The sequence below is a fragment of the Heloderma suspectum genome, chromosome 3 (assembly GCF_057233095.1).
Source record: "Heloderma suspectum isolate Gila_16-S chromosome 3, 16-S_ref, whole genome shotgun sequence".
In the NCBI taxonomy this organism is placed as follows: Eukaryota; Metazoa; Chordata; class Lepidosauria; order Squamata; family Helodermatidae; genus Heloderma; species Heloderma suspectum.
This window is the reverse complement of record NC_139460.1, coordinates 330680606-330700514: the sequence shown is the minus strand read 5'-3', so window position 1 is coordinate 330700514 and position 19909 is coordinate 330680606. Positions and strand designations below refer to the sequence as shown.

Sequence of the window (19909 nt, the reverse complement as noted above, 5' to 3'; positions counted from 1 at the left end):
AAAGAGATGACGCCGGAAGATGAGCCCCTCAGGTCGGAAGGTGTCCAACATACTACTGGGGAAGAGCAGAGGGAATTTCCAAGTAGCGCCAGAAAGAGTGAAGTGGCTGGGCCAAAGCCGAAAGGACACTCAGCTGTGGATGTGTCTGGTGGTGAAAAGAAAATCCGATGCTGTAAAGAACAATATTGTTTAGGAACCTGGAATGTCAGATCAATGAATCAAGGTAAGCTGGAGGTGGTCAAACATGAGTTGGCAAGACTGAACATCGACATCTTGGGAATCAGCGAACTAAAATGGACAGGCGTGGGCGAATTTAATTCAGGTGACCATCATATCTACTACTGCGGGCAAGAATCCCTTAGAAGAAATGGAGTAGCACTCATAGTCAACAAAAGGGTGGGAAAAGCAGTACTGGGGTACAATCTCAAAAACGATAGAATGATCTCAGTACAAATCCAAGGCAAACCATTCAACATCACAGTAATTCAAGTCTATGCCCCAACCACTGAGGCCAAAGAAGCTGAGGTTGATCGGTTCTATGAAGACCTACAACACCTTCTAGAACTAACACCAAAAAAAGATGTCCTCTTCATCATAGGGGATTGGAATGCTAAAGTAGGAAGTCAAGAAATCACTGGGATAACAGGCAAGCATGGCCTTGGTATACAAAATGAAGCAGGACAAAGGCTAATAGAGTTTTGCCAAGAGAACACGCTGATCATAGCAAACACTCTTTTCCAACAGCACAAGAGACAACTCTACACATGGACATCACCAGATGGTCAATATCGAAATCAGATTAATTATGTCCTTCGCAGCCAAAGATGGAGAAGCTCCATACAGTCAGTAAAAACAAGACCTGGAGCTGACTGTGGCTCAGATCATGAGCTTCTTGTTGCAAAATTTCAGATGAAATTGAAGAACGTAGGGAAAACCACTAAACCATTCAGGTAAGACCTAAATCATTTCCCTTATGAATATACAGTGGAGGTGAGGAATAGATTTCAGGGATTAGACCTGATAGACAGAGTGCCTGAGGAACTATGGACAGAGGTCCGTAACATTGTTCAGGAGGCAGCAACTCAATCCATCCCAAAGAAAACGAAATGCAAGAAAGCCAAGTGGCTGTCTGATGAGGCTTTACAAGTAGCTGACGAAAGAAGGGAAGCGAAAAGCAAGAGAGAAAGGGGAAGATATATCCAACTGAATGCAGAGTTCCAGAGAATAGCAAGGAGAGACAAGAAGGCCTTCTTAAATGAACAATGCAAAGAAATCGAGGAAAACAACAGAATGGGAAAAACTAGAGATCTCTTCAAGAAAATCGGAGAACTCAAGGGAACGTTTTGTGCAAAGACGGGCATGATAAAGGACAAAGAAGGCAGGGACCTAACAGAAGCAGATGAGATTAAGAAGAGGTGGAAAGAATACACGGGAGAACTATACAGGAAAGATCTTAATGTCCCTGATAACCATGAGAGTGCGGTCACTGAACTTGAGCCGGACGTCCTCGAGAGTGAAGTCAAGTGGGCCTTAGGAAGCATTAGTAACAACAAAGCTAGCGGAGATGACAGTCTTCCAGCTGAGCTATTTAAAATCCTAAAAGATGATGCTGTTAAAGTGCTGCATTCAATATGCCAACAAATTTGGAACATTCAACAATGGCCGCAAGACTGGAAAAGGTCAGTTTACATTCCAATTCCAAAGAAGGGCAACGCCAAAGAGCATTCAAACTACCGCACAATTGCACTCATTTCACATGCCAGCAAGGTGATGCTCAAAATCCTACAAGCTAGGCTTCAGCAGTATGCAAACCGAGAACTACCGGAAGTACAAGCTGGGTTTCGAAGAGGCAGAGGAACTAGAGATCAAATCGCCAACTTTCGCTGGATCATGGAGAAAGCAAGAGAATTCCAGAACAACGTCTATTTCTGCTTCATTGACTACGCTAAAGCCTTTGACTGTGTGGATCACAGCAAACTGTGGCAAATTCTGAAAGAGATGGGAGTACCAGACCACCTTACCGGTCTCCTGAGAAACCTGTACGAGGGTCAAGAAGCAACAGTAAAAACCGGACATGGAACAACCGATTGGTTCAAAATTGGGAAAGGAGTATGACAAGGCTGCATATAGTCACCCTGCTTATTTAACTTATATGCAGAGTACATCATGAGAAACGCCGGGTTGGATGAATCACAGGTCGGAATTAAGACTGCCAGGAGAAATATCAACAGCCTCTGATATGCAGACGATACCACCCTAATGGCAGAAAGTGAAGAGGATGTAAAGAGCCTCTTGTTGAGGGTGAAAGAGGAGAGTGCAAAAGTTGGTTTGAAACTCAACATTAAAAAAACTAAGATCATGGCATCTGGCCCCATCACTTCCTGGCATATAGAAGGGGAAGAAATGGAAGCTGTGACAGATTTTATTTTCTTGGGCTCCAACATCACCACAGACGGTGACTGTAGCCATGAAATTAAAAGACGCTTGCTCCTTGGGAGGAAAGCTATGGCAAACCTAGACAGCACAGTCAGAAGCAGAGACATCACCTTGCCGACAAAGGTCCATCTAATCAAAGCTATGGCTTTCCCAGTAGTAACGTATGGCTGTGAGAGCTGGACTATAAGGAAGGCTGAGCACCGAAGAATTGATGCTTTCGAGCTGTGGTGCTGGAGAAGACTCTTACGAGTCCCCTGGACTGCAAGGAGGTCAAATCAGTCCATCCTAAAGGAAATCAACCCTGAGTGCTCATTGGAAGGACAGATACTGAAGCTGAAGCTCCAATATTTTGGCGAAGAGAAAACTCTCTGGAAAAGACCCTGATGCTGGGAAAGACTGAAGGCAAAAGGAGAAGGGGACGGCAGAGGATGAGCTGGCTAGATAGCATCACCGATGCAATGAATATGGACTTGAGCACGCTCCAGGAGAGAGCGCAGGACAGGAAGGCCTGGCGTGCTATGGTCCATGGGGTCACGAAGAGTCGGACACGACTGAACAACAACAACAACAACAACAGAAAGTGGAGGAAGGAACTAGAGATTTGGCTATCCGTGACTTGATCCTAACCAACAGAGATGACTTAGTGGATAAAGTAGCAGTTACAAGAACTCTGGGGGAAAGCGTCCACATAGTACTTCAGTTCTTGGTTCTAAGGGAAGCAAAAGCCGAGTGTAGTCAAACGTGTACCCTGGATTTTAGGAAAGCTGATTTTAGCAAACTCAGAACAATGATCAGTAAGGTCCCATGGCAAGCGACGCTAACGAGAAAAGGAGTCCAAGATGGCTTTTAAAAAAGGAAATTCTCAAAGCACAATTATGAACAATTCCAACAAGAAGAAAAGGTGGAAGACAGCAGAAGAAACCAATGGGGCTTCACAAAAAGCTTAGAGCTGACCTGAAAACAAAAAAGGACACATACAGGAAGTGGAAAGAAGGCCAAGTAACAAAGGAAGAGTACAGACAGGTAGCACAGAATTGCAGGCATGGCGTCAGGAAGGCTAAAGCTGAGAACAAGCTGAGGTTAGCGAGGGATGCTAAAGACAACAAAAAGGCTTTCTTCAGCTACGTGCATAGTAAAAGGCAGAGGAAAGATATGGTGGTTCAGCTATTAAATAAGGATGGCAAAACGATAACGGATGACAAAGAAAAGGCAAAGGTGCTCAATTCCTACTTTGGCTCAGTCTTCTCCCAAAACAGGGTCTGTGACCCCACCTGGCAAAGGCGAAGTACAGGCTGAAGGGGCAGGATTGCAGCTTGAGATCGATAGGCATATGGTCAAGGAACACCTAATGACTTTGAAGGAGTTCAAATCTCCAGGGCCAGATGAACTGCATCCTAGAGGAATAAAGGAACTGGCAGAAGAACTCTCAGAACTATATATTGTGGTTTTAATGTTCTGTATATTTTAAATTGTTTTATTGTGTGTTGTTTGGATTTAATTTTTGTGAACTGCCCAGAGAGCTTCGGCTATTGGGCGGTATAGAAATGAAATAAATAAATAAAAAAACAAACAAACTGCTGTCTGTTCTCTTTGAGAAATCATGGAGGACGGGGGAAGTGCCAGATGACTGGAGGAGGGCTAATGTTGTCCCTATCTTCAAAAAGGGCAAAAAGGAGGAACCTGGGAACTACAGACCAGTCAGTCTGACATCAATCCCTGGGAAAATTCTGGAGCAGATGATAAAGCAATCCATCTGGAAGCACCTTGAAAACAATGCCGTGATTACTCAAAGCCAACATGGATTTGTCAAGAACAAGTCCTGCCAGATGAATCTGGCACCTCCCTTGTGGACCATGGGAAATCTGTAGACATCATATACCTCGACTTCAGCAAAGCTTTCGACAAAGCGCCCCATGATACCCTGATGAGCAAACTAGCTCAAACTGGGCTAGATGAAACAACGATCCGGTGGATCCACAGTTGGCTACAGAATCGGACTCAAAGAGTGCTTATCAATGGGACCTTCTCCAACTGGGGACTGGTAACGAGTGGGGTACCGCAGGGCTCAGTCCTGGGCCTAGTGCTCTTTTTTTATTTTTTAAACGTTTTTATTAATGACTTGGAGGAGGAGGTGCAGGGAATGCTGATAAAATCTGCAGATGACACAAAATTGGGCAGGATAGCTAATACTTTGGAAGACAGAAACAAAATTCAAAGGGATCTGGATAGACTGGAGCACTGGGCAGAAAACAACAGAATGAAATTTAATGGGGAGAAATGCCAAGTTCTGCACCTAGGAAAAAGAAACCAAAGGCACAGTTACAAGATGGGGGATATGTGGCTCAACAACACAACAAGCGAGAAGGACCTTGGAATTGTTGTCAATCACAAGCTGAATATGAGCCAACAATGTGATGTGGCTGCAAAAAAGGCCAATGCTCTTTTGGGCTGCATTCATAGAAGCATCGCTTCCAAATCCCGGTTAGTACTAGCTCCCCTCTACTCAGCACTGGTCAGGCCTCATCTGGAGTACTGTGTCCAGTTCTGGGCACCACACTTTCAAAAGGATGCAGACAAACTGGAGAGGGTTCAGAGGTGGGCAACAAAGATGATCAGGGGACTGGAAACAAAGCCCTATGAAGAGAGACTGAAAGAACTGGGCATGTTTAGCCTGGAGAAGAGAAGACTGAGGGGAGATAGGATAGCGCCCTTCAAGTACTCGAAAGGTTGTCACAGAGAGGAAGGCCAGGATCTCTTCTCGATTATCCCAGAGTGCAGGACACGGAATAATGGACTCAAGTTACAGGAAACCAGATTCCAGCTGAACATTGGGAAAAACGTCCTGACTGCCAGAGCAATACGACAATGGAACCAATTCCCTAGAGAGGTGGGGGGCTCTCCCACATTGGAGGTGTTCAAGACGAGGCTGGAGAGCCACCTGTCAGGGATGCTCTGACTTTGATTCCTGCACTGAGCAGGGGGTTGGACTCAATGGCCTTGTAGCCCCCTTCCATCTTTACTATTCTATGATTCTATGAATACAGGGGAACTAGTACTTCCTGGGATTTGGAAGCTATGCTTCTATTAATGCAACCCAAAATAGCGTTTGCCTTTTTTGCAGCCACATCACATTGTTGGCTCATATTCAGCTTGTGATCTACAAGAATTCCAAGGTCCTTCTCGCTTGCAGTGTTGTTGAGCCATGTATCCCCCATCTTGTAACTGTGCATTTGGTTTCTTTTTCCTAGGTGAAGAACTTGGCATTCATCCCTATTAAATTTCACTCTGTTGTTTTCTAGCTAGCGCTCCAGCTTATCAAGTTCTCTTTGAATTCTGTTTCTGTCTGCCGGTTTTTTAGCTATCCCACCATTGACACTGCCATTCCTCATGTCAAGTGTGCTTGGACTTGAGGCAGTGGATCCAATCCAGAGGCCTGGTAAGCAAGCCATATCACTGTCTGTATCATCTATGATGCTAGTCTCTGGGATGACACCGGAAGACCTTTATTTGGCTCTCCATAGCACACAAAAAGGCTCTGTGATTTCTGGAAAGGTTCCATTCTCGATTTGTAAAATACTAATGCTACGAACATCCAAAGAATGTAGTTTTCTCTCCAAATCCAAAATCAGGGATGGGAAAAAGCTGGTAAAACAATAGGTTGATTAACATGAAATTCCAAAAACACTTTAGGAATAAATGTTATATCTAGTCTGAATATGGCCTTCTCTTTAAGAAAAACAGTATATGTTAAATCAATACGCAGAGCACAAAGCTCACATGCCCTTCTCGAATAGATAACTGCCGCCTAAAAAGCAAGTTCCAAGGGCGTAAATGAGCATCGATGGTAGCGAATGGCTCAAAAGTTCTGAAATCAAACCTTGAAGTACTATTGAAAGGCTCTATTGTGGTACTTCTTTCCCTACAGGTGGCGCTAGATTTTTTAATCCCCACAAAAACTGTTGACAGAGTGGGTGTGTGAACACCTGAAAACCTAGAAGTGGCCTCCTCACAGCTGAGCAGTTGCTGCGTAGACTCGAACAGATGAGTACTTAAGCCCTTTCTCAACAGGTGAAGTAAAAAACCCGAGAATATCAGTAATCAAACTTAGCTAAGGATCAGACTCATTAGAAACAGCAAAAGTCCTAAAAGCCAACCATTTCCTAGCACAAGAGCATCACGCAGCAGGTTTCCTTGCTGCATCCAGCACCACCTGCCCTTGCAATGGTGTCGAACCATCGCTACCACATTCTTCACGCTGTCAACTTCAGGGTCTGTAGAGCAGGATGTTGGATTTGACCTTGATCCTGAGAAAGTAGGTTCCGCACCAACAGAAGTTGGGAGAAGTAAAGGGTAGTAAAGGGACCCTTGCCCAGGTCAAGTAAAATCGTGAACCACGGTTGTCTCGGCCACCATGGAGCGATCAACAGACACTTGGTGCCGTCCTCACTGATCTTCGCGATCACTTTTGCTAGAAGAGGAAATGGTGGGAAAAGATAGTGAACCCAACTTGCTAGAAACAGCAAATGTCCTAAAAGCTGACCATTTCCTAGCATAAGAGTGTCACGTAGCAGGTTTCCTTGCTGTATCCATCACTGCTTCCCTTGCAATGGTGTTGAACTGTCACTACCAGATTCTTCACGTTGTCAACTTTAGGGTCTGTTAGGGTTTAGGGTTCCATTAGTGGAACAGAAAAGAATCCCGTTCCACTGAAGGAGAAAAGTGTCTCCTAGCAATGAACAACCTATCCCCGCTCTCAAGCATAACACCTTGCACAACACATTCGATGGGGCTGCAAAAAGGTTCATGGAGGGTCAGCCCCATCTTCAAAACACTCGATGCAGGATTGAGGGGGACATCTCCCACCTGTGAGATGATCTATAATTGTGACTGAGAGTGTCTGCTAGAATACTGTCCACTCCCATAACGTGTAAGGCTGTCAGTCGAATGTTCCTTGGGACGGTCCAGTTGTAAATGTTGAGTGTCAGACCCGCTAGCCTGGATTAATGCATCCCTCCTTGTATGAGATACCAGAAGACAGTGGTGTTGTCCATTAGGATTGGGACATCCCTGTTGTGAACATAGGTCCTGAAAGCTCGGAGGGCTTTCCACATTGCCAACCGTTCTAGAAAGTTTACATGAAGTCACTTTTCTTTCATTGACCACTGTCCTTGGGTTTGAAGAGGGCTGCAATGGGCTCCCCATCCTATAAGGAAGGCATCTGCCGTTAGCACCCGTGACAGAGGTGATTGGACAAATGAGATACCCCGACAGAGGTTGGTTGGATTCATTCACCATTAAAGAGTCCGGGCGATGCAGGCATCGTGAGGTGCACTTGGTATGTGTTGGCTCTGTTGCTGAAAGCCTGAATAAACCAATTCTCTAAGGGTTTCATTCGCAACTGAGCCGATGCCATGACCAATACTGTTGCTGACGTACACGGCAGCAGGTATTGAATGGAATGTGCCGTGGTGCGATGGTTTTGGTACAGAGCGCCTGCAAGATCAATTAGGTCTTGCACACAGTTTCGAGGCAGGTAGGCTCAACCAGTTCTCGCACCCAAGACCGCCGCAATAAACTGTACAGCCTGGGGTGGCGACAGAGTCGATTTTTCCCCGTTGATGCAGAGGCCTAAAGTTGAAGAAGATTGAAAACGACTACAATGTCAGGATTCAGAGCTTCCTTGGAGGTCTCGACGATGAGCCAGTCGTCCAGGCATGGGTAGATTTTGACACCTTTGATATGGAGGCATGCACACACTACTGCCATGGATTTTGTGAATACTCTTGGGGTGGTCTCTAGACCGAAAGGTAGCACCTGAAATTGAAAAATGCTGGGCCTGATCACAAAATGAAGAAACTTCTGGAAGGACTCATCTATAGCAATGTGGAAATACATGTCTTTGAGATCAACTGTGGCAAACCAAACATCCTTCTGAAAGAGCAGAAGGATTGTTGTCAATGCAGTCCTTCTGAATTTTCTGGGCATGATGAATTTGTTCAGCTCTCAAAGATCCAAAATAGGACAAAGTTCTCCTTCCCATTAGGAGACTGTAAAGTATCAGGAGAAAAAACCTTTGGGTTTTTGACAAATTGGAACCTGCTGGATGGCTTCCTTCTCGAGGAGTAATTCTGTCTCTGTATGTAGTACTTCCACAGGGGACCTTACTCGTACAGTATCTACTAGAGGAAGGACATCTAATTCTATTTTGTACCCTTGTCGGATGATGGCCAGCACCCATGAGTCTGATGTTACTGCCACCCAAGCTGGAAGGAAGAAAGACAGGAGGCTGCCAAACACAAGTAGGCAAGCTACAGGATGGATGGATGGATGGAGAGAGCGGTGAAGTCAAAGATGAGGGTTGGAGGCATTGTCAGACTTTCCTCTAGTTTGGTGAAACTTGGGAGGATATTGCTTCCTCTGTTGCTGCTGATGGGGTTGGTACCATGGGGCATGATCCATGGATTGCCTAAGCAAATATGGCAGTTGTTGTCTGAACTAATGGCGGGGCCTGTAAGGCTGCTGTTGTTGCTGTTATCCAATGCCCATTTTCTTTGCAGTCATCCTAGCCTTTTGAACAGAATCCATCTGTTCATCAGTTTTGGCATTAAATAAACCTTCACCATCAAAAGGTAAGTCCTCTATTCTCAAGTGTGCCTCTGGGGTTAATCCAGCTGTGCATAGCCATGCATGCCTCCTTAAAGTGATGGATCCCACCATGGACTTCGTGTTATAGTCCGCTTGGTGATGGGTTGCGTTAATCTGTTGCCAGGAAAGTTTAATGGCTTCTGCTTGGAACATGTTCGTGTTAGCCCACTCTAATCCTCAGGCAGGTAAATGCATGGAGAATCCATTTGCTCTCACAAAAACAACTGGTAACGGGACATCATGGCTTGATTGTTTGCCACACAGAGTCCCAATGCTGCTGAAGAATAAAGCCAGCGTCCCATGAGGCCGAGCCTGCAACCCTTTTTATTGACAGGAGATGCATGGGCTTTTTGTGAACGTCATTGTGCAGATTCTACAATTAAAAAGTTGGGATGCGGGTGAGCAAGAAGGAAGTTTGCATCATTTTCTTGGACTCAGTACATTGACTCGAGTCACTTCAAGGGCGGAGCCATAGACGAAGGGGCATTCCAAGTTTGTTTCACAATCTGAAGCAAAGTAGGAGAACAGGTATCGCCACTGGCCCAGATGTTTCGGTATACACAGCGTCGAAGACCAGGTCCTGAATGTATTACTGCACATCTATGCCCAAAGACTCTGGCATTCTGAGCACTTGATCTGAATAATGACCCACATCTTTGGAGGGGGACGCCCCATCTCAAGTGCCATCAACGCCATCTGGGGACAAGATCGAGGCTGGCACTGAGGAATATGAGGAAGAATGAGATTGATAATCCTCTGCAGAGTTCGGAGACAACTGTGGCTGAACAACTGCTGTATCCCGAGTCTCATCCATCATGACGGGAAAGTGGCAATGGGTGATCCGACTGTTCTACTTGAATTGAGTCAGTTTTGCCTCATTGAGGTCGTTGGGGCCAAGAGAAGTAAGGTGTGGAGGCACCAGAAGTGGTGGCAGGAACACAGCCTGGGCGAGCGGGTGTGATAGCGATGCTGATGGATACGGTCTGTATCGAGGAAAAGTCGCTCCTAAGTACCTGGTATGGTCGTAATAGAGATCAAGGTTCTGATGGAGACACCATTCATCACTGTGATAGGATCTTTGAGGTGGAAAAGACCAGTCTGAGTCCTGATCCCAGTCTGAGAGAGGAATGAGATCTGTCCTGATAATCATGTACATAATGTCTATCCTCATCACATACCCTACTATACAATCGGGATGGTTCCGGAGATCAATACTGAAGATCAGGCTCTCTTGCTGGTGACTGGAGTCGTTGGTATTGAGGGGATTGCGATTGTCAATCCTGAAGGCTTGGAGCCAGGGATCGAGATAATCTGTCCTGAGAGCTAGGAAGAGGCCAGTGCTGAGGGAGGGGGCGGGGGACAAATCTCTGATCTCCCCTCTGGAAGCTGTAGACAATGGATCCAGAGTCACCACTGCTGATGGTACTGAAACAGTCATAGGAATTTCGTGAACCAAGTAACAGCTGGGATGGAGGAATCTCTGGCTCCGAGACCCACGGCGGGGACTTTGTTAGAGTCCTTTTTCTTTGTCAAAGTTTCCATTGAAAGCTTTGGACATTTTACCTTCTTGGAGATCTTTTTAGCCACTGACAATGTCAGAGAGCGACCTGGAGTAAGTGGGTCTGTTCGGCCCATATCTGGTGCCAAAGATGGGGGGAGGCTGGCTTGTTTAATGGTACCTCCCTGCGACAAGAGCTCCCCTGAGCAGGAGCAGTTTACGACTTGCAGGTGTTCACAGCCTCGAAGGCCCTTTTCTGCAGTGTTGCCTTTAGTTTGTCTGATCTATTTCTATGACTGGAGAATGATTGGGAATGGTGGCAGGTTTCAACCACGTGAGCCTCCTCAAGGCAAAGGAGGCATAAGGAGTGGCTGTCAGAAGGGGGCAATTTACTGCCACATCAAACACATTTTCTGAAGGGGTCCTTTAGGGCCATATGCAGATGATAGCCATTTATCAGCAAATGAGGAATGCTGGTGAGAAAAACTAACTAAAAAAGTTTTTTTTTAAAGATAAACAAGAGAAGAAGAAAAACAATATAGGAAGAGAAGAAACGAAGAACAAACTTCAGCACTAGCTATGATATACAGATGAATTTCCCGATGAAGCAACCATTGAGGCAGTCGAAAAGGAACTGAGGGGGTGGGCAGGCACCCGCTGGGACATGTGCAGCAGGATGGTGGGGGAGGGTTGCTGCCAAAACGTTCCTCAGCTATAGAAGTTTCCCGAATCGAAGCTCCACGCAGGCGCAGAACCCATATCTGTGATGCACAGAGACCACAAAGAAGAACTAATGAATTTCCCTCCACCCACAGATGATCTAGAGCAGGACGTCAGTTCAAGTATGACCGCTAAGTGTATTGGACCAGATATAATTTGAAATAGGCCCAAGGCTGCCATGGAGGCAATGAACACCTGAGCCTCTTTTGACCAGGGGGCCTCCGCATGGATGTTAAAATCCCCCAAGACTACAAGCCATAGTGTCCTCAGCACTGATACCACGCTTGTCAATCCACACAGTGGGTGTAGCCTGCCCCAATCCCCAGCTTCTGGAATTGCTGCACGTTAAGAACATAAGAAGAGCCATGCCGGCTCAGTCCGAAGCCCTCTCTAGTCTAGCAATCTGTCCCCACATTAGTCAATCAGGTGCCTACAGGAAGCCCACAAGCAAGGCAGGAGCACAATAGCTTGTGTTCCACAGGAACTGGCATACATGGGCATCCTACCTCTGATCCTGAAGGGAATATTCAGCCATCAGGTCTGTAGCCATTGACAGCTTTCTCCTCCATGAATTCGTCTAATCCCCTTTTAAAGCCCTCCAAATTGGTGGCCATCACTCCATCTTGTGGGAGTGAATTCCATACCTTAACTCTGAACTGTGTGAAGAAGCCCTTCCTTTGATCTGTCCTGAATCTCCCACCAATCCACTTCATGGGAGGACCCCACTGGGTTCTAACGTTATGGGAGAGGGAGGAAAATCTCCCTACTTTCTACACACCACGCATAACTTTGTACACCTCTATCATGCCTCCCCACATTTACTCACCTTTTCTCTAAGCTAAACAGTCCTAAGCATTGTAACCTTTCCTCCTCCTGGGGGAGTTGCTCCAGCCTCTTGATCATTTTAGTTGCCTTTTTCTGCATATTTATTATTATTGTTGTTGTTATTGTTGTTATTATACATTTGTATCCTGCTCTATCTCTAGACAGATTTTTCCTGCACTACAATATCCTTTTTGAAGTGCAGTGACCAGAACTGTACACAGCATTCCAATTATGATCACACAATAGATTTGTATGACGTCATTACAACAGGAGTGCAAAAAGTGTGGCCCATATACCCCACTGAAGCCCCCCAAACCCTGTCTCACAGCCTGCAGAACAAAAAGGGAAAACCCTCTAGGAACAGGCTCTATGACTTGTGCCACAGAAGCCGCCTTTCTAGAGTGTCCTGGGAAGCAGTGCTTGAAGGCTTCTGCCTGCTTCCTAGGACACTCTAGGAACAGGGCTTCTCTGGTAGGAACCATAGAGTCTGTACCTAGAGAACTTTTTCCCCTCTCCTTTTTTCCTGTAAAAGTCCCAGGTAACTGTAGGATGTCAGGATCCATCAACAAGACGGTGGACTACACGAGGCAGAAAGGCCAGAAGTCAGGATTCCTGGATGGTTTGAGAATGGAGGGTTCTGGGAGGAGTGTTGGTTTGATCTGATCAAAGCAGGTGCCAGGCCTCTGAAATGATATTGGGGCAAGAGAGGGATCCAAGTGTGTGAGTTGTGTGTGTTCACAGAATCATAGAATAGTAGGGTTGGAAGGGGCCTACAAGGCCATCGAGTCCAACCCCCTGCTCAGTGCAGGAATCCAAGTCAGAGCATCCCTGACAGGTGGCTGTCCAGCCTCGTCTTGAACGCCTCCAGTGTGGCAGAGCCCACCACCTCCCCAGGTCATTGGTTCCATGGTCGTATTGCTCTAACAGTCAGGAAGTTTTTCCTGATGTTCAGCCGGAATCTGGCTTCCTGGAACTTGAGCCCATTATTCCGTGTCCTGCACTCTGGGATGATCGAGAAGAGATCCTGGCCTTCTTCTCTGTGACAACCTTTCAAGGACTTGAAGAGTGCTATCCTATCTCCCCTCAGTCTTCTCTTCTCAAGGCTAAACATGGCCAGTTCTTTCAGTCTCTCCTCACAGGATTTTTGTCACCAGTCCCCTGATCATCTTCATTGCCCTCTTCTGAACTCTCTCCAGCTTGTCTGCATCCTTCTTAAAGTGTGGCGCCCAGAACTGGACACAGTACTCAAGATGAGGCCTAACCAGTGCTGAGTTTGCCTTTTCCCCCTGAACAGGGTTTGAACTGCACCATGGTTCAATCCGCGGTTGTGAGCTCTGAAACAGGAGGTGAGACGGCTAGAGCGCCGGTGGCGGAAGTCTCGCTCCAAAGACGATCAGACACGGGCTAGAGCTTTATCTTCAGCCTATCACATGGTGATAGAGGCAGCAAAAAAGGAATATTATGCTGCCTCTATCGCATCTGCAGAGTGCTGTCCCAGGAGGCTGTTCCAAGTGGTCCAAAGCCTGGTCGGTCCAGTTGCTCCGGAACTGCTGGAGCATTCTAAGGCCTCCTGTGAGGCCTTGGCAAGGCATTTTGCAGATAAAATTGATCAGATCAGGAGTGTTATTCCGTGCGCCGTGGATACACTTAGCAAGCGAGAGGTTGCCTGTGGCAAACCAGTTTTGTGGGATCGGTTCCAGCTTCTTCCTTCTGATGAAGTGGACAAGGTACTTTCATCTGTAAGGCCAACCACCTGCTTACTTGATTCTTGCCCATCTTGGCTCATTATGGGCTGCAGAGAGAGACTAGGTGAGGGGATCAGGGTGGTGGTGAACACCTCCGTTGAGGAGGGAGTGATGCCATCAGCCCTCAAGGAAGCAGTGATAAGACTGCTCTTAAAAAAGCCCTCCTTGGATCCCCAGGTCTTGAACAACTTTCGCCCAGTCTCGAATCTGCCATTTTAGGGCAAGGTGATTGAGCGCATGGTGGCAATGCAGTTAAAGGCACACTTGGAAGAAGCCAATTATCTAGATCCGTTTCAGTCAGGCTTCAGGCCTGGGCATGGGACAGAAACAGCCTTGGTCACCTTGGTGGATGATACATATGAGGAGGGCATTGGATAGCGGCAAATGTTCCTTCCTTGTTCTCCTCGACCTCTCAGTGGCTTTTGATACCGTTGACAACGGTATGCTCCTGGACCGCCTGGAGGGGCTGGGCATTGGAGACACTGTATTACGATGGTTCTGGTCCTTCCTTTCCGACAGGTACCCAAGGGTAGCACTGGGAGAGGAGGTGTCGGACCCGTGGTCGGTCACTCGTGGGGTGCCACAGGTTTCCATCCTCTCCCCAATGCTATTTAACATCTATGTGAAGCCGCTGGGGGTATCATCAGGAGGTTTAGGGTGCAGTGTCAACAATATGCGGATGACATGCAGCTCTGCCTCTCGTTCAAATCTTCACCAAGGTTGGCCATAGAATCCCTGTCCGAATATCTGGAGACAGTGAGTGGCTGGATGGGGAGGAATAAGCTGAAGCTGAACCCTGACAAGACCGAGGTACTTTTGGTGGGAGACAAGAGGAGGTTGAGGGATGCTGACCTGGTGTTGAATGGGGTACGGCTACCCTTGAAAGACCAGGTCCGCAGCCTGGGGGTCATTTTGGACGCCCAGCTGTCCATGGAGGCTCAGGTGTCAGCTGTGAGCCAAACAGCACTATAATAATTCCATCTGATATGGCGGCTGCACCCCTACTTCCCAACCATCTGCTCCCATCGGTAGTACATGCCCTGGTCTTCTCGTGTCTAGACTACTGTAATGCGATCTATGTGGGGTTACCCTTGAAGACAGTTCGGAAGCTGCAGGAGGTGCAGAACGCAGCACCTCGCCTGATTAAAGGCAGCCACAGGCGTGATCACATCACTACGGTGCTGAAGGAGTTGCACTGGCTACCAGTTGTTTTCCAGGCCAAATTCAAGGTGTTGGTTTTGACCTTTAAAACCCTATACAGTTCCAGCCCAGCCTATCTCAAGGAGTGCCTCCAGCAACACCAGACAGGCTGCTTAACAAGATCAGCCTAGGATGGCCTTCTCTCTGTCCCATCAGCCAGGACAGCTAGGCTGGTGAGGACGAGGGAGAGGGCCTTCTCTGTGGTGGCCCCCACTTTATGGCACTTAATCCATTGGGAACTCCGCCATGCCCCCTCTTTAATGAGCTTCTGCCATGCATTAAAAACGTGGTTGTTCAGGCAGGCATTTGGGGTAGGTTAGGGTATTTTTAGAAATACGATGTTTTCATAGAATCATAGAATCATAGAATAGCAGGGCCGGAAGGGGCCTACAAGGCCATCGAGTCCAACCCCCTGCTCAATACAGGAATCCAAGTCAGATCATCCCTGACAGATGGCTGTCCAGCCTTGTCTTGAAGGCCTCCAGTGTGGGAGAGCCCACCACCTCCCCAGGTCATTGGTTCCATTGTCGTATTGCTCTGACAGTCAGGAAGTTTTTCCTGATGTTCAGCCGGAATCTGGCTTCCTGTCACTTGAGCCCATTATTCCATGTCCTGCACTCTGGGATGACCGAGAAGAAATCCTGGCCTTCCTCTCGGTGACAACCTTTCAAGTACTTGAAGAGTGCTATCCTATCTCCCCTCAGTCTTCTCTTTTCCAGGCTAAACATGCCCAGTTCTTTCCGTCTCTCTTCATAGGGCTTTGTTTCCAGTCCCCTGATCATCTTTGTTGCCCTCCTCTGAACCCTCTCCATTTTGTCTGCATCCTTCTGAAAGTGTGGTGCCCAGAACTGGACACAGTAGTCCAGATGAGGCCTAACCAGTGCTGAGTAGAGGGGAACTAGTACTTCCCAGGATTTGGAAGCGATGCTTCTATTAATGCAGCCCAAAAGAGCATTGGCCTTTTTTGCAGCCATATCACATTGTTGGCTCATATTCAGCTTGTGATCAACAACAATTCCAAGATCTTTCTCGCTTGTCGTGTTGTTGAGCCACGTATCCCCCATCTTGTAACTGTGCATTTGGTTTCTTTGTCCTAGGTGCAGAACTTGGCATTTATCTCTATGAAATGTCATTCTGCTGTTTTCTGCCCAGCGCTCCAGTCTATCCAGATCACTTTGAATTTTGTGTCTGTCTTCCAAAGTATTAGCTATCCCGCCCAATTTGGTGTCATCTCCAAATCTGATCAGCATTCCCTGCACCTCCTCCTATAAGTCATAATACAAATGTTGAAGAGCACTGGGCCCAGGACTGAGCCCTTCACTACCCCACTCGTTACCTCTCCCCAGTTTGAGAAGGTCCCATTGATAAGCACTCTTTGAGTCCGATTCCGTAGCCAACTGTGGATCCACCGGATCGTTGTTTCATCTAGCCCACTTTGAGCTAGATTGCTCATCAGGAGATCATGGGGCACTTTGTCGAAAGCTTTGCTGAAGTCAAGGTATATGATGTCTACAGCATTCCCACGGTCTACAAGGGAGGTTACTTGATCAAAAAATGAGATCAGATTTGTCTGGCAGGATTTGTTTTTGACAAATCCATGTTGGCTTCGCGTAATCACGGCATGGTTTTCAAGCTGCTTACAAATGGATTGCTTTATCATCTGCTCCAGAATTTTCCCAGGGATTGATGTCAGACTGACTGGTCTGTAGTTCCCAGGTCCTTTTTACCCTTTTTGAAGAGAGGGACAACATGAGCTCTCCTCCAGTCACCTGGCACTTCCCCCGTCCTCCATGATTGCTCAAAGAGAATAGACAGTGGTTCTGAGAGTTCTTCTGCCAGTTCCTTTATGACTCTAGGATGCAGTTCATCCGGCCCTGGAGATTTGAACTCATTCAAAGTAATGAGGTGTTCCTTGACCATATGCCTGTCGATCTCAAGCTGCAATCCTGCCCCTTCAGCCTGCACTTCGCCTTTGCCAGGGGGGTCATGGACCCTGTTTTGGGAGAAGACTGAGCCAAAGTAGGAATTGAGCACCTCTGCCTTTTCTTTGTCATCTGTTATCGTTTTGCCATCCTTATTTAATAGCTGAACAACCATCTCTTTCCTCTGCCTTTTACTATGCACGTAGCTGAAGAAAGCCTTTTTTTTGCTTTTAGCATCCCTCGCTAACCTCACCTCATTCTCAGCTTTAGCCTTCCTGACGCCATGCCTGCAATTCTGTGCTACTTGCCTGTATTCTTCCTTTGTTACTTGGCCTTCTTTCCACTTCCCATATGTGTCCTTTTTTGTTTTCAGGTCATCCCTAAGCTTTTTGTGAAGCCACACTGGCTTCTTCTGTTGTCTTCCAACTTTTCTTCTTGTTGGAATTGTTTGTGATTGTGCCTTGAGAATTTCCTTTTTTAAAAGCTCCCACCCATCTTGGGACTCCTTTTCTCGTTAGCGTCGCTTGCCATGGGACCTTACTGATCATTGTTCTGAGTTTATGAAAATCAGCTTTCCTAAAATCCAGGGTACGCGTTTGACTACCCTCGGCTTTTGCTTCCCTTAGAACCAAGAACTCAAGTGCAACATGGTCGCTTTCCCCCAGAGTTCCTGTAACTGCTACTCTATCCACTAAGTCATCTCTGTTGGTTAGGATCAAGTCAAGGATAGCCGATTCTCTAGTTCCTTCCTCTACTTTCTGTAGGAGGAAGTTATCCACCACACAAGTCAGGAATTTCCTGGAGGGGCCATGTTTTGCGGAATTTGTCTCCCAACAAATATCGGGGAAATTGAAGTCCCCCATTACTACTACATCATGCTTCCTTAAAACATTGGCTATTTGCTTTTCAAAAGTTTCATCCTTGTCTTCTCCTTGGTTGGGTGGCCGGTAGTATACTCCGACCACCAGGTTCCTTTTATTCTTTGCTTTCCATATTTTTAATGTGGAATTTTATTGTTTTAAACTGTTGTATTATTGTACATCTCTCAGAGTGGCCGGGTGAACCACCAGATGGGCGATTAAGAAATTAATTAATTAAATAACCCATTTCATGAATGCCTAGCACCGTGCACAAGACCCTACTCAATGTCCTTGTCCCAGACAAAGGAGGCATAAAGTGTGCCCATCAGTCAGTGACATTTTCCCACCACAGCACTTACTATTCTTGAAGAAGGCCTTCAAGGCCATGTACCCTAAAGGGCCGAGACAAGGACGGAGGCCTCTAAGATGACGATTACAAGGAACTAAAGAAAAGGAAACTCTGCTCAGCAGTCCCAGGAGGGGACAACTTATAATTATTTTAAGGAAGGTTCCGAGACACACAGAACATTCCAAACTCTGCTGCTGGCTGCGGCGGACAAAAAGAACGGAGCAGGATGTGGGAGCCTGGAGCGTGTGCAGAGGGCGTGGGCAGGGCTCCCACCTAAAACTTTGTTGAGCTCTAGAACGTTTCGAATGACTGTTCTGTGCAAGTGCATAACCCATTTGGGCGAGTCACAGAGACCACAAAGACAAACAATACAAAACAGTAGTTGCAAGTAAAACCAGCAACTCAAAAATACAATTAAACACCATCAAGAAAAGGCCAACAAGCACAAGTGGATCTTCAGAGCTTTCTTGCAAAGCAGGACCTGACAAATCTGGGGAGCTCATTCGAGGGGAGTGGGGCCACTACCAAGATGCCCCTCTCCCTTCTATTCACCAAGGCAATTGCCCTTGTCCTTGCCAGCAGACAAATGGCAATAGCCTCTGCTGACAACCTCAAACTGCAGGCAGGCTGACACAGATGGAGGCGGCCCTTCAAGTAACTTGGGCCTAAACCTTCGTAGAGTTTTACAGGTTGAAAGAAGCACTTCATACTGGGCTCGAAAACACACCGGGAACCAGTGCAGCTGGTCCAGTACTCGTGTCACATAAGCTGATTACTCATCCCCCACCAGTATCCAGGTGGGACACATCCTGCACCAGCTGAGGTTAAGGCAGCCCCAAGTAAAGTACGTTACAGTGGTCCAGCCTGGATCAGCCCTCCCCAGACCGAATACCTGCCGAAGCTGCTAAGTGGTACTTTTGGCTGCCATCCCCTGCACTTAACGCAGAGTCCAGGCGTGCTCCCAAACTGTGCACTCAGCCCTCCAGCAGTGCAACCCTATCTAAGGCCAGATGTGTTCCTCTACCCAGATTGGTCAATTCCCCTAAACCTTTATTAACAAGAAATGTTTAGGAACTAGTGTGTCTTAGCTTAGGCTATATGTTATATTTTAATGTTTATGTTTTATTTGAAGGCGTATATGCTTATGGTAAAAGTGAAAAAAGTGTTCAAACATTCCTCATTTATTAATTCTTGTTAGTAAAATAACAGAATTTAACCCATCAAATAATTTCTAGCGTATTCCTTGTTGAAGTGTATTAATCAGCTATAGGCGGTGAAGTGGTAGCCAAACGCTATACACTGATAATGCAAAATTAAATCCATAACATTAACACCTTCTCTTCTTACTTCCATAGCTCTTCACATTCTTGCTGCCTGATCTTATCTTTCACAAGATGCCCCTGTGTTCTCCACCGCTCTCCTGCCCTCCCAAACGGCTCCTTCCAGATCACAGCATGAATCTGCCTCTCCCCACACTGCAAAACCCACCTGTGAATGTGTTGGCTTAGCTCCTTAATGGCTACTTCTAAACCCTAACAAGGCCGAACTGCATCTACTTGCTTTCATTCTCTGAAACCCTGTTTCATCTCTCCTCCAGCTGAAACCTGGAATGTAAGCTCCGTGGGGCAGGGGCTTGCTTCTCTGTCTATGTCAAGGATGGAGAACCCCAGGTCAGGAGACAAAATCCAGCCCTCCAGGGGCCCCCAGAA

General features: G+C 46.8%; 1 protein-coding gene across 12 annotated transcripts in view; it reads right to left on the bottom strand.

The window, feature by feature from the left end:
• DLG1 (discs large MAGUK scaffold protein 1) overlaps window positions 1–19909 on the bottom strand; it is a 274255-nt gene that overhangs the window by 18333 nt on the left and 236013 nt on the right. The window lies entirely within an intron of this gene.